Source organism: Myiozetetes cayanensis, unplaced genomic scaffold (genome assembly GCF_022539395.1).
Source record: "Myiozetetes cayanensis isolate MyiCay16 unplaced genomic scaffold, myiCay2020 scf4, whole genome shotgun sequence".
NCBI classification, from domain to species: Eukaryota; Metazoa; Chordata; class Aves; order Passeriformes; family Tyrannidae; genus Myiozetetes; species Myiozetetes cayanensis.
In genome coordinates this window covers 43,967,520-43,981,436 of record NW_026087631.1, presented here as the reverse complement: position 1 = coordinate 43,981,436, position 13,917 = coordinate 43,967,520, and the positions used below count along the sequence as shown (strand labels likewise).

The 13,917-nt window shown below is 35.8% G+C and overlaps 1 long non-coding RNA gene across 1 annotated transcript in view; it reads left to right on the top strand.

Moving 5' to 3' along the window:
- LOC126646900 (uncharacterized) overlaps positions 1–13,917 on the top strand; it is a 58,474-nt gene that overhangs the window by 25,256 nt on the left and 19,301 nt on the right. The window contains exon 3 of the long non-coding RNA XR_007630453.1: positions 287–417. This is a non-coding gene — a long non-coding RNA (uncharacterized LOC126646900). The remainder of the gene's footprint in view (positions 1–286; positions 418–13,917) is intronic.

The following is a 13,917-nucleotide window of genomic DNA, read 5'->3' as shown; positions in this document are numbered from 1 at the left end:
AGTCCCTCATTTTCTTCTGATGTAATATTCCATAAAAGAATGTTGATCTCATTGTATCACTTTGTGTCTTTGCATGAACTATAATCAAAATTTCAGGGAAGCTTAAATTGAAGGTGCTTAGAAGTAAGATTTTCTTATGGAAATTTGTGTGCTCTGCTTTGTAGCTGTTTAATTGGTCCAGGGTGAGTAATCACAGTTCTCTGAATAATAGGTGTCTTAACTGGTACATTTAAAATATAAGTATTAAGGACTTCTGCTGGCATAATGAATGTTTTTTTTTTTAAAGGAAAACATTTATCCATCCTGAAATTAAATACACATGGGAAAACCCCAAGTTCCTCTACAGTGAAAGTCAGTGTGGAAAAAAGGATTTACCCATACAGATTATGTGGAACTGGATTCCAAATATATTTGGCAGTAAGATATCTATCTATCTATCTATCTATCTATCTATCTATCTATCTATCTATCTATCTATCTATCTATCTATCTATCTATCTATCTATCTATCATCTATCTAATTTCCAAATATATTCCAAGTATTCCCTGCCAGCTCCACAGGCAGCATACTGAAGATTTCTCAAACAAAAAACATGTGGTCAGTAATATATTGTTTTGGATGCCTTTCTGATAGCATCCCATAACTCCTTTAGCAACTTTTCTGACTTGGTATGATAAACAGTGCCATGCCTTATGGAGTGAGAACTCACTGATTTATGAGCATTTCAAAGGACCACTGTGTACTTCTTCATTTGGTATGTGCAAGAATAAATTCTAGAAAAGCTCATATGTCTTTTACATTGGTTTGTTTTGCTGAAACATTGCAAAGTAGAGTTTTAATATTTGAAACTTACAAGGATAAATTAGAATTTAATTATTTTCTGATCATTAATTTGATCGTGATTGGTCTTGGATCAGCCTTTTAGTAGTCACAAAATAGATATAGACTCTATTTCAATCAGGCCATAGTGCCTCAAGACTTTATATTTAACTCTGTACTCTAGTATTATGTTTATCACTTTTAACATAAATTTTATTTTAATGCTCTTTCTGCATTCTGCATGTTTAAATGGATTCCTTTTATTATCTTTTCAATTATTCATCTCTAATGTCTACTCGGGTTCTTCTGTTTCATGACCTTAATTCCTCTATTTGTGATTTATTCTCTTCTTACAAATAGTCATTCCATTTTGTCCTTGTACTACCCTGTGTATGTGTAGGGACATTTGTAGAATACTGAAGTTATTTCACTATAATATTTATTAATGAGGAATTATGTGGCAGTAAATGATGAGTGAAAGGAGGTCATGTCTTTACTCTTTTCTTTTCTAAAGCAAGACCCAGTGGGTGTGATTAGCAGTGACTTTAAGTTCAGCATCTGTATTTAATCAGCAGTTATTTCCCCATTTCCTAGACTGCTTAGTGTAACCCTTCACCACTTTATCTCTCCTCTCTGCCAACCAGGCAATAAAAGAAGGGTTTCTAGCTTTCTCCTTTATTTTTTTGGCCAGCCTTGATAAAATTTAAATATCTTATTTTCTGTAAAGAAGTGATAACATCAGTGAAGTAAATGACTGAACAAAACTTTTCAACTCTGTGGAGTTTTTGTACAGCATGATGCAGTAGTGACTCAGCAACACAGAATAGGTTGAAAATGTTTAATAATTACCTACATTTAATTTTAATTTCAAGTATTGATTTCAGTTTACTGTAATTAGAGTTGCAAAAGGGCAATGTTTTCATGGCTTCTGGCACATCAGTGACATTTACCATGTATCAAGACTCATGAATTTGCCTTAAGGGATCCTCAGCCTTGAATCTCCTCCTCCCTACCTTGGAGAAAAAAGTGCATAGTTTCATCTTCCATGTAAGCAGTGGATCAAAACCAATTCATATCTGCGGGAAATCACATGAAGAAACAGCAGTTTAAGTATATAAAGCGGAAGGAAAGTTTTGCCTTAATTTTTAAGAAGTCTCCCTTATTCTGTATCAGGTTTATAGCCACAAAAATATTGGCATTCACATTCAAATTCTTTATCAGTTAGAAATGTAATTTTCTTCTTTCTTTCTCTTGTTTGATTTTGCAATCAGACTAGATATGAACTTGGTTATATTGATAGTTAAATACCTTTGAAAATGATCTCTTGCATGAATAATTAACATTAGGCAATTAATAAATCAAAAATAAATTGCCTATTACTTTCCTTGGAGCTAATCTCACATGAGTTTTGTAATTACATTCTGTTACCCTTCTGCTTCCCATGTCTTTACTTGCCATCATTCCCAAATACTATGGAAGGATTTTTTATGTGTATTACAAGCAATACATATAAAACATCATCACCACAAGGATCAGACTAGATCGGCCCATCTGGCTATGCCCAGAAAATGGACATGAGAAATAATCAGTAAAAAAATCTCAGCTATTTTTTCTTCCTGTAGGTGAGAGGTTCATGAGACCCTGTGGAAATTGATAATGCAATGAAACTAATGGCCTGTTCACTCTAGGTCATGGGAACTGGGGAAGATGCCAAGAAATTAGTAAAATATGGGAAAAAAAGGGTTAACAAGTATACAAGTTAAAAGTTCAAAATACTGTATGAAATTTTAGTATGTTGCAGAACTGTCTTCTGTCTGTGAAAGTGAAGGATTTTAAAATGTTCTATATAAGGGCTAATATTTATTAGCCTAAATACTTAAAATCTGAATTGCATCAGAGCTTAGACCCTTGAGGAAGCTTATTCTTGAAGTGCAATAACAGCCTGAGGTAAACTGTAAACTAAAACTGAGAAAAAAATCAATTTAAATGAAAGCATTTTTTCACTATGCAATATATTGCCCAGGTACAGACAGTAAAACACTTATTATTACTTAGAACTCTACAACAAAATTGATTAATAATGAATTCAGCTCCAAAATATTTGTTTTCCTCAGAGGAGTTTAAACAGAGACAAAGTTTGTGGGTTGTGAAATAAATTTTAAGTCTTTATCTTTAATGAGATTGTGTTCATATTACCACGACTTTCCTTTCATTGAACTTCAAGGCACAGCTGAATGTTACCATACTTGTCTTTAAGGAATGTCTGGGAATTGTTTTTTGAGAGTGGGAGGACAGAGTTATGTGTGGTGGTTTCTTTTTTTATAATATATGCTTTTCCTGTCTGTTTGGGCAACCATTACATCATAAAAGTGGCTCAAATTAAAGTTATTCTGCTACCTTGTGGCTGTAACTTGAAATACCATATGTTCAGTGGTTTAATATATAAAATTATCCATTATATTGATACTCATACCACTTGGCATTTGTTAAACTGCATCCAGAATACTGTATTTGATTTTAGACCCCTCCCCAGAACAAGAGATAACTCTCTTCTACTTGAGGCCAAGTATCAGACATTCCTTTTTTTTCCTTACCCTTCTTCTGTCTCACATTTGTAGCAAAGAAACAAAACATGGAGGGAAGAGTGGTACTGCAGCTGTTCTTGTGCTTGAACATATGACTTGGTGAAAGCAGTCCAGGGTTGATGAAGAATGTCATACTAAATCCTGGAGAACTAAAAAAAGAAAAAAAAAAAAAAGTAACAACTTTAACATTTAGATGACTAAGAAAGTATGTTACTTCAGGATCATCATGTAATTGATGTTGCATAGATCCCACCTTAGATACCCTTTTAAAATTCTTCTTACATGTCCTTCTTTTGAATATCATTTTACTTTTCTTGAAATGCATAAGCACTTAGTTCAGAAGAATCATTTACTAGGCACTTGCAGTGACCTTGTGTGTAATTTTTCTTTGCCGGTGATTTGCCATGCACATGTTCTTCATGTGCTCCTTTCGACATGAGAAAGATGAGGCCTTTTCAGTGTGATGACCATTATATGCCCAGACATACATTTATCTGGTAGTAAAAAGGGACTATAACTCATCTTAACTGAAAATTCTGCTATTCTGACTTAATTAAAATGAGTTTAATGGCTTATAAGAATTCATAAGAATTGCTGATACTTTGAATCTCTGGACCTAATTACCTAATTTTGAACAGATTATGCAAATATTATTTAAATATTTAGGTGTTCAGAATTCCCCATATGTGGTACCCAACTATAGATACGCTGGCACTAAAGCATCCCTGACCTAATACTTACATAGAAACAGTGAGATGGTCTCTCACCTCAGTCTAACCATAATAAGAACAGAAAGATAATTCCAACACTCAGGATCCCATTCTGCTCTAGGTATTTTGAAAAATACCTGATATAACTCTATTTAATATTCTGTCTTCAGATGACATCAAAAGATCTACTCTCACAAACCAGCTTTAGATCTGTCCTGGTATTTGTAGCTATTCTTAGCAGGAATAGTTTGAATAACTCAATCTAAAATAGTTTAAAATAATGAGAGAATAGCATCCTAACAACACTATCTTTCATGTCATATTTTAGAGCAATAATTTATTTGGGCTAATATTGGCAATGAATCATTATTGTTTATGATGTGCCATATGTGAAGAGAAGTAATTCCTTCAGATCTCCAAATTGTGTTGCATTAAATCAGATTTGCTGAATGAAATGTCTTCACCTTGTATTTTGTGTAAAAATACATTAACTAAAGTTCTGCAAGTGCTTTTTATTCTTTTGAGAGAGAGCAAGCATCATGCTTGATAGAGTGCATTAGAGAGAAAGCTGTTAAGCATAAGAGAAGAAAAAAAGCCTTCATTTTTGAGTTATCAATTCAAAGTTCCAGTAGAGGCCCTAAATAATAGTTTTAGTACTATTTTGTATTTTTAACGTTTAACAAACTTTTGCTTTTGCAACAGAAGGGCAAAGTCCCATTCTCTATTGACAGAAGCACATCTAATAGGCATAAGTAAAGATCAGCGTCATACAGTGAGAGTGAAACATTATGCAGCAAAAGTTGTTTCAGGAAGTGTCTATGTCTGGGGAAGCTCCTGATAGAAAAGGAAAAACTTCCATTCATGTTACAAGTACAGCATTTAGGCATGGAATGACACTATCATGTAGAACAGAAAGCAAATAGTTTTAGATTTGTATGGAGAGACATGGAGCACCATATTTGTACAAGATACATTTGTAAATGTTCTCTTATATTGTTATACCAAGGAGGGGTTCAGCTGGCTTACAAATTATTTTTTCATCTTATTGTAGGAAACAAACACACAGTATAGGTTTTGCCTTGCTGTGGAGTCTCATTCACAATGAACCTCACTGTTTACTTTTGGTGGTAAGATAGTTCTACACTACAGAAAAGAAATCTTAAGAGACGAGAGGCATGCACATTGTTTAGTACAACTTTATTTGTAATGGCAGCGTATCAGAAGTACTCTGGAATGATAACAGCAAATCTGTGAATCTGAAACTGCTTTTTCCAATCCTTCAAAATAAATGTCTTCATTAAAAAAATATGGCTGCTGGATGGCTTGGATTTAAAGGTGTTTTTTTATGTATATTAATCCCATTCAGGATGATGAGATATATTAGTAGAGAAGTTTACATGTTTCATTGATTTTTGACAGCATTTTAACTTTTCTCTCTTCAGTCTTGAGCAAGAGTTCCTTTGTGGAAAGACCGAGTATTATTTTTGTGTGGATATCATTAATGAAAATAGCACAAAGCTTAAATATATGAACTAGATATGCAAGTTATGTATTCCAAATGAGAAGATTAAGTGGTTTTTCTTTGGATGTGAATCTGAAATCATAGATTAAATTTTTGCCACCATGAAAGACAGACCTAAAAAATGAAAGATGGATCTACAAAATCCAGACTTTCCCATATATCACCTTTTAAGTAACTGGAAAGTAGTTGCATTCATACTTTATTCACAGAATCATCTTTATACATAGAATCATCTTTTCTTCTTAGCTCCCATTATTTTAATTACATGTGTAGTCTGTCACGAAAACTGTGTTTATTTGTTACAACATCTTTGTGAATTTCTGGTAATTGGAGAATTCTCTTTGATTTTTTATTACATTCATCGGACTAACAAATAAAATGGATTTAAACCAGAAGTTTTCCAAAGATGTTTTGATAAATTTGTAATTTTATTTTGATGCAAGAGGTGCATTCATTTCAGACTTGTCACTCTATAGGTCATGGGCTTCTCAAGTAGTTCTCTTTCTTCAGCAAGGGAAAAAGCACAACTGCTACTAAAAATTCCCATCCTTCTCATCAGAACTCTGCACACATGAAAGATGGAAGAAACTGTTGCTGAGTTTACTCTATAGCGTAAGAAACGGAACAATATAACACTTGGAAAGATTGTCCAGAAGATTATGTTATTGCAGAATTATGTGACTACTGTACATGCAAACTCCTCAGGTTTTATGTTTTTCACAGAGATGAGTATTTATTTTCTGAGAGAAGAATGTACAAAATTTCCAGTCATGATGGTTTTTATTTTCCTTATAAATAGAATCTCTAAGTCCTTTTTTAAGATGATGATAGGTAGGAAGGACGACTTTCCTCCTTTGCCCAAATACTATCAATGACCAAGCACTGGCCAACAGATTCTTGCCCAGTGTGCAGCTTTTTTTCATATATAGAACTGGCTGTAAATACTTGAGTTTTGGTCATTTTGTAATGGACTCTGGTGTTAAAGACCAAACCCATCCAAGTGGCTGCTGGAATAATGGGCTGTGCTGCTCATTTTGAGATTAAAAAAAGCTGAAATGGGCATGGGAGGACTCCATCCCATTCTTCTGAAATAACTGAGGCTCCGATGCAGTGTTGCCTGGGCAGTACTGGGCATTACTGTGAAATCAGGACCCAGACAATGCTCTCAGTCTGGCAGATGAGATATTTGAAAGGAACCCCTGGGAGAAACTTAGCAGAAAGTGAAGTTGACAGAGAAAATGTTGGCATGGGTTAAAAAGATCAGGAACAGATCCAAATAGTGTTTTCTGGAGTTATGACTATTTGCTTTTCTAATCTTCCCCTGGGCAGATCAGCCAGGTGGTTCAGTTCCTTTAGAAGTTTCTTTATTCTCATATGTTTAATCCACTTTTGTCTAGGTTATCCCTTCTGTACTTAACTATTGAATTGGGAAGTGTATATGCAGACTGTAGCCTTACAATACATATTGCTTGCATGTATTTGCTTGTTTTTCACCAGCTTTTCACTTGTTTTGTTTTTGTGTATGTGGTGGTTATAGTGTTGTTTTCACTATGGATGGCCCTCCTTTTGTTCCTACACAAGCACTGCCATAAATAGAAGTAATAAAGGTGCAGAAATTACACGGTATAATCTCCTACACATGGTGTAAGGACAGAGTGGTGCAAACTGTAATTTTTTTCAGTTCAAAGGCTTATTTAGGCAGTAATAAAACCAAACATTAAGTATATGATAATAATAGCCTTGTTACTACATTGAATAATTTAAAATTACTCATCCAAAGAATAACATTATGATCATACGGATCATGGAAATTATTAGCTAAAGTTTCCTTGGCGTGAAGGGTTTGTCTAGGTACAAGTAGTTATATTTTCATCTAAGCCACCCTAAGCTCTGTGAAGTGAGCACAGAGGCCTTTAGTGGTTAATGTAATTCTAAAATAATTGCTAAAATAAGTTTCTGCAACTGGTCAGATGAATCATGTCTTCAAAATGTCTGTTTTCTCTTCACTGACTATATAGAGACTCTATGAGGACGTAAAAAAAGAAAAAATCTATGTTATAGAAATCTTAATTGAGGTAAAATGAGTCATGTTTTGTTTCCGTTTTCATAGCTGTTAATAAGCGCAAGACCAAGTACATGAAAAGCTAAATTTGTACATCTGTAAAAAAGTAAAACAAGTGAAAGAGAAGCTACAATCCTGACTTGGTAAAAAAACAGAGCTAAAATACTCAAAAGTTTATTGTTAAGGTGTCACCCATTTAGGGTACTCATTTCAGCTATGTCCATGGTCTGAAGTCTTCCCCCTTTTCAAGGAATATCTTAATTAGTAAACTATAAGCTTAGCGAATGGAAAATTACTTCCAATTTTGTTGTTGACACTCTGCCAGTGCACGTGGCATACTTGACAATGAGTCCCTGGGTATTTAACTTCTGAGGGACTTACACTTCTTGGCCTAAAGAACACTGGCTTAGTGTGATTATCAAAGAGACAGGTATGGCATAATGCACCACAACTTCAGCAACTAAAATATCCTGTCTTGGGTAAGCATACAGTTTTTAATTTTGTTTTGGTTTTTCGATTGCTTGTTTTGGTGGTGGTGTTTTGGGTTTTTGGTTGGTTGGTTGGTTTGAGATTTTTTGTTTTCATTTTTTTCTGAAATGTCAGACCAAAGAGTGAACAAGTGTGAACATCCCTTGGGGCATATTAAGGAGGAGAAAATATTGCCAGTTCTTCATTCAAGTTCTATCAAACACACTTATTTTCTCCTCTGGGAGGGAAAAAACGCAAAACTAAAGTACATGAAAATTTCAGCAACCCCAAAACTTTTTCTTTGAAGTATTAAGATCCTGATTTCATAGCTTGTAAGTAAAAGGTGATCTAGTAAATAAATCAGGTTTTCGCCCTTGTTTTCCATTTAAGCACAATCTGTCTCTGTATGATGATTGTAACCTTCTATAATACACTTATTTTAACACTATCAGTATCAAAACTTCCGTAAGTAATGTAGAATTCATGTTGCACTTGAAGATCTTAGACCTTATGGTTTTATTTAGCAATTAATTTCAATTTCTATTGTTAATATAAAAAGTTAGTAATGTAATTCAGCAAGTAGGAAGCCTTTTGAAATTCTGTAGAAAGGAGTTGTACATTGATTTGGTGATTATGTATATTCTCTCTTGGTACCTATGTTCCAACAATAGCTGAAGTAAAAAGTCATGTGCATATATTTTGAAGACCTGACCTCAGGAGCTGCCTTAGGCTGAAGAAAATTATATCTATTGCACTGCTACAGATGTAGCACAGTTACTACCTCTAATAACATTTACATCCTAAAGTATCTAAGGCACATTACAGTTACACAATATTTATCTGATGTGAAGTTTTCTATAGGAAAAACTCTTAATGAAAATCTATATGTTCTATAGGAATAAATTAATCTGAAAACAACTTCATAAAAATTGCTTGAAGGGAGTTAAAGAACTCTGACTTTTTCTGATCTTACAATATTTCAATTTCAATCATATTTGAAGGGAAGGAATATTTATAAATAAATTTAGAAAGGGATGGAAATTCTATAAATTTTACAAATACAGCAGCTGAGTGAGGGAGTGAAACCCAGGTCACTGTGACCCCAGAATCAAGTGGAAGCAGAACTCAATTGTTACAAATTTTATTTGGCAGCAGATGGCTGCTGGCTAGTCCTTCAGCCAGCCACAGTATTGCTGATTCTTCCCCTAATGAATGTATGAAAGATATATGTTGAATAATACAAGGGAGCAAAAAAAAAAAAAACCGAATTCTTCTGAAACAAAGCTTCACTAACTCTACTTACCACAAAACCATTTTAATTGTTAAGGTAACATTCTTAGCCCATGGTTAGCAAGTAAATTATTAGCTGTAGTTTATCTTTGACATCTACCACATTGAACTAATGTTGGATTGGGATACAGTTGATGCGATTTCTGCTGATCTTGCATGTGACTGGACGAGACTGAGAGCTGTGCAAATTGCCTTTGAGGATGCCTTATCTGTATTGTAGTTAAATCCTGATTAGAATGTTTCCTGGTATGACTTAAGCTCTATTCTTTCTCCAATATTCGTTATTGCACTGTACCTCAGCTCTTAAAATATGCAGTCATAGAAAAAATTAAGTGAAAGGGACCTCTGCAGGTCTTCTGTCACTAGTGGGGTTCCATAGGGCTACATCTTAGGTCCTGTGCTCTTCAACATCTACCTAAATGACTTGAGTGCAGTCCTGGAAGCTAGTTGATATAATTTTTTTTGGATTTCAGTAAAGCTTTCAGTAACATCCCTTACAGGATCCTTCTAGACAAAATGGCCAGCACACAGTTGGATAACCAAATCATGTGGTGGATGAGCAACTGGCTCATGGGTCAGGCACAGAGAGTAATAGTGAGTGGGGTGACATCAGACTGGTGACCTGTCACTAACGGGGTTCCACAGGGCTCCATCTTAGGCCCTGTGCTCTTCAGCATCTTCGTAAATAACTTGGACACAGGATTGGATGGGATATAAAGTGAATTTTCAGATGGTACAAAACTGGAAGGAACTACTGACTCCCTCGAAGGCAGGGAGGCCCTGCAGAGAGACCTTGAAAAATTAGAACACTGGGCAAACACCAACCATACGAAGTTCAACAAGGTACAGTGCCGGATTCTGCATGTGGGATGAGGTAACCCTGGACGTTTGTACAGACTGGGTAATGAGATGCTGGAAAGCAGTGCCATGGAAAGGGACCTGGAGGTCCTGGCTGATGAAAAGCTGAATATGAGTCAGCAGTGCCCTGGCAGCCAGGAGGGACAACTGTGTCCTGGGGTCATCAGATAAAACATCACCAGCTGGTTGAGCCACTTTGCTCTGCACTGATGTGGCATCACTTTGAACATTGTGGCAGTTTTGGGTGCCACAGAATGAGAAAGACATTAAGCTATTAGGGAGTGTCCAAAGGAGGGCAACAAAGATGATGAAGGGCCTTGGGTGGAAGCCTTATGAGGAGTGGCTGAGAACTTGGTCTGTTCAGCCTGGATACGAGGACACTGAGGAGAGACCTCTTTGCAGTCTGCAAGTTCCTCATGGGAGCAAGAAGAGGGCAGGCACTGATCTCTTTTCTCTGGTGACCAGTGACAGGACCTGAAGAAATGGTTTGAAATTGTGTCAGGGGAAGTTTAGGTTGGATATTAGAAAAAGGTTCTTCATCCAGAGGGTGGTTGGGTAGTGGAACAGGCTCCCCAGGGAAGTGTTCACAGCACCAAACCTGATAGAGTTCAAGAAGTGTTTGGGTAATACTCCCAGGCACATGATGTTACTCTTGGGAATGGGGATGTGAAGGGCTAAGATTTGGACTCAATGATTCTTTAGTGTCCTTTCCAACTCAGCATATTCAGTGAATCTCTATGATTATCTTAAGTTTCTAGTATAGCAGTTGCATCAGTTTGTTGATCACACTGTTGTTAATACAGCCCAACATATATTTCATCTTCATACTGCAAGGATGCAGTCCTCACTAATGTGTAACTATTATAAACATTACTCATGCACAGTTTAGTTGTTATGAGACACGATATTTAATAAGCACTGAACAGCTTAATTCTCAAAGAGAGAATTCTCTTTTTTTCTCCCTTAAACTAAAGCATACCTGCAAACTGAAACACTAACCCAAGCTACTGATTGTTTGTAGCCCTTGTTTTGGCCTGTGTACTTACAGGCTGGTGTAGACAGTTGAAGATGTTATTTTTGCTGTTTTTCTTGTGTCTTGTCTCCCTTTTAATAGCCTGAGTTCTATGAATTTGGCATTTTATTCATCTGAGGATGACAGGCTCTAACTTCAGTCTTGTTCTCCCTCATAACTCTGCCTTGTGGATCTGGTTTATGAGTAAATTTGCAAACAGAGAATTGCGTTCATCTGAGGAGTAGTAGCTCCTGTGTTAGGAACCTAATCTGAGCACTTCTATTGAGACATTTTGCCAGGAGGCTTTTTAGTGGACAGTTAGAGTCCTTCTGACTGGTTCTTTCTGTCTTTGAAATGCCCCTAATGAATCTTCTACTTTGAAGTGTTAGATGTCTGTTGAGCACTCAGTTTACTCTCAAGGCCAATTTCACCTGTTGTAAATGCTGTTGACCTGCCATAGAGTTCACTATGTTTCATCCTTTCTCCTTTGGTAAGACAGAACCCCTTCCTACATGCACAGATCACACATTTAGTAGAAGTTCCATTTCCAATTGAGCAGGCTGGACCTTGGTCTCATTTCAGTCACATGTGGAGATTGGGAAGAAAAAACATCGTTTTTTTGAGTTTTAACCTTAATGTTCCTTAAATCTTCTCATTCTATATATTTAGCTGTATCATGTGAACTAGAATATTTAAATGATATTCAAGATTCTTTGGAAAGCTTTTTCCTTCCATATTTGATTCTTCTCATTAAGATGATACTACGTGACTCAAGATCTCTGTAACTGTCATCTGTTTCAACTTTACAACCATGCTTCCAACTGAGTTTTCAATGAAAGTTTATCTTCTGAAACTGAACGTTTGGTGTTTCCCAGGAATTGGTTATGGCCTAACATTGAAACAAATAGCTCAGTGTCAGTGTCCGCCAAACAGAGCAGAAGTATTCTCACATTGTTATTAGTGTTAGCACACATTGTAAATTATCACTACTTTGAGATGCTAATCAAGGGTTAGGATACATACTATCTTAGAACTTGTATGGACACAGAGAAACGAAAGAGGAAACGAATCTATTCGTTTTGTGTAAGTAGAATTGTTTAAGTAGATTTGTGTAAGTAGGTCCTAACATAAGACCCATATAGAACTTCTGATGAGGCATAACAGTCACATGCTCTTCATTCCAGCTTTTTACATATAGTCAACAAATCAAGAACCAAAAATTTTTCAGAAGACCCAGGAAAACTGAGATTTGCCCCTTCTTCTGAGGTTCATAGAATTACAGATAGGAAACTTGTATCAATTGCAGCCGGGCATCATAGTGGACTGCTTCTTACTGTTCCACCATGTATCCTTAAATGCCAGTACTTCCTACTAGCCCTTAGCCTATGGACTTCCATCACATCCTTGCCTTCATTTAGGATACTGAATTCAAAGTATCACAAAAGTGGATTTCATCCTTTTAACTTCCTGCAATTAGGAATTTACTACAAAAATTCAATCAGTTGTGACTGAATGAAAAAAACTCCACTTCCTTCCTTCTCTGAATAGAATCCCAGGATAATTCTAGGATCGAAATTTGATTACAACATAAAAGAAAAATCATATTAAAGTAAATTAATATTTACAAAACTATCCACATGAAGCTAATTCGCCCATTTTTATTTACACATGTGCGTTTTCTTCTCCAGCCACAAGATGGGAGTATTGACCTTTTAAGCTGTGGTTTTGTTTTTTGTTTTCTCTTTTTTTTTTCTCTTATGCTGTGTCAACCAGAGAAAATGTTCTGTTCCCTTTGAACAAGTTCTCTGCAAAGAATTAAACTGGAGAGAGTTTCTGGAATGTTTGGAGAATACTATTCAGCCTCATTCCTGGTAGGAATTCAGGGGTCAAATGTCATAGGTACCTTAAAAGAATTTCTGTGACCAAGCATCACATTTCTGTGATATAAGATTCACAGTGGTTCTTTTTCAGTTCTACACTGATCTGACACCTTTTCAGATAATGTGTTCCCTTTAGTACTCTCTGTAAGTATAAGTGGAGTAACAGATCAAAACACTTCATACTGCATTTACAGGTCTGAAAGAACACAGCTTATGTGATAAAACGACTACCTCTGAGTAATTTTGGGAATAAGAGGTCATGTTAAGAAAACATTAAGAACTAGAAAATAGCCCAGTTAAATATTATAAAAATTGGATGACTACTTGTTCTGCCTTTGGACTTATTTCTGAAAGGTGTGAGCATGTGGAGATTACCTGTTTGTCATGTGACACATAGTGCCTACGAAGGCACTAAAAGAAACTGGACCAATTCTAAAGTTTCTGAGCATTGGGGAAGTTCAGATATGAACCTTCTTGACCTTTAATCAAATCATTCATAACCTTAGGGAAATTTTTATTTGCACATAAACTATATGACACATACCCCTCTCACAGCTGGAACACCACATCACCCAAGCTGCCTTTTACTGTTGGTTTCTTCGATTTTGGTTTCCTTGTCACAGCACTCCTCCCCTTGTCTTTCATTTAAAGAGGGAAGTATTCTACTAAGGAGCATGTAGGAGGTACTTGGGTACATTGTTACCTGTTTG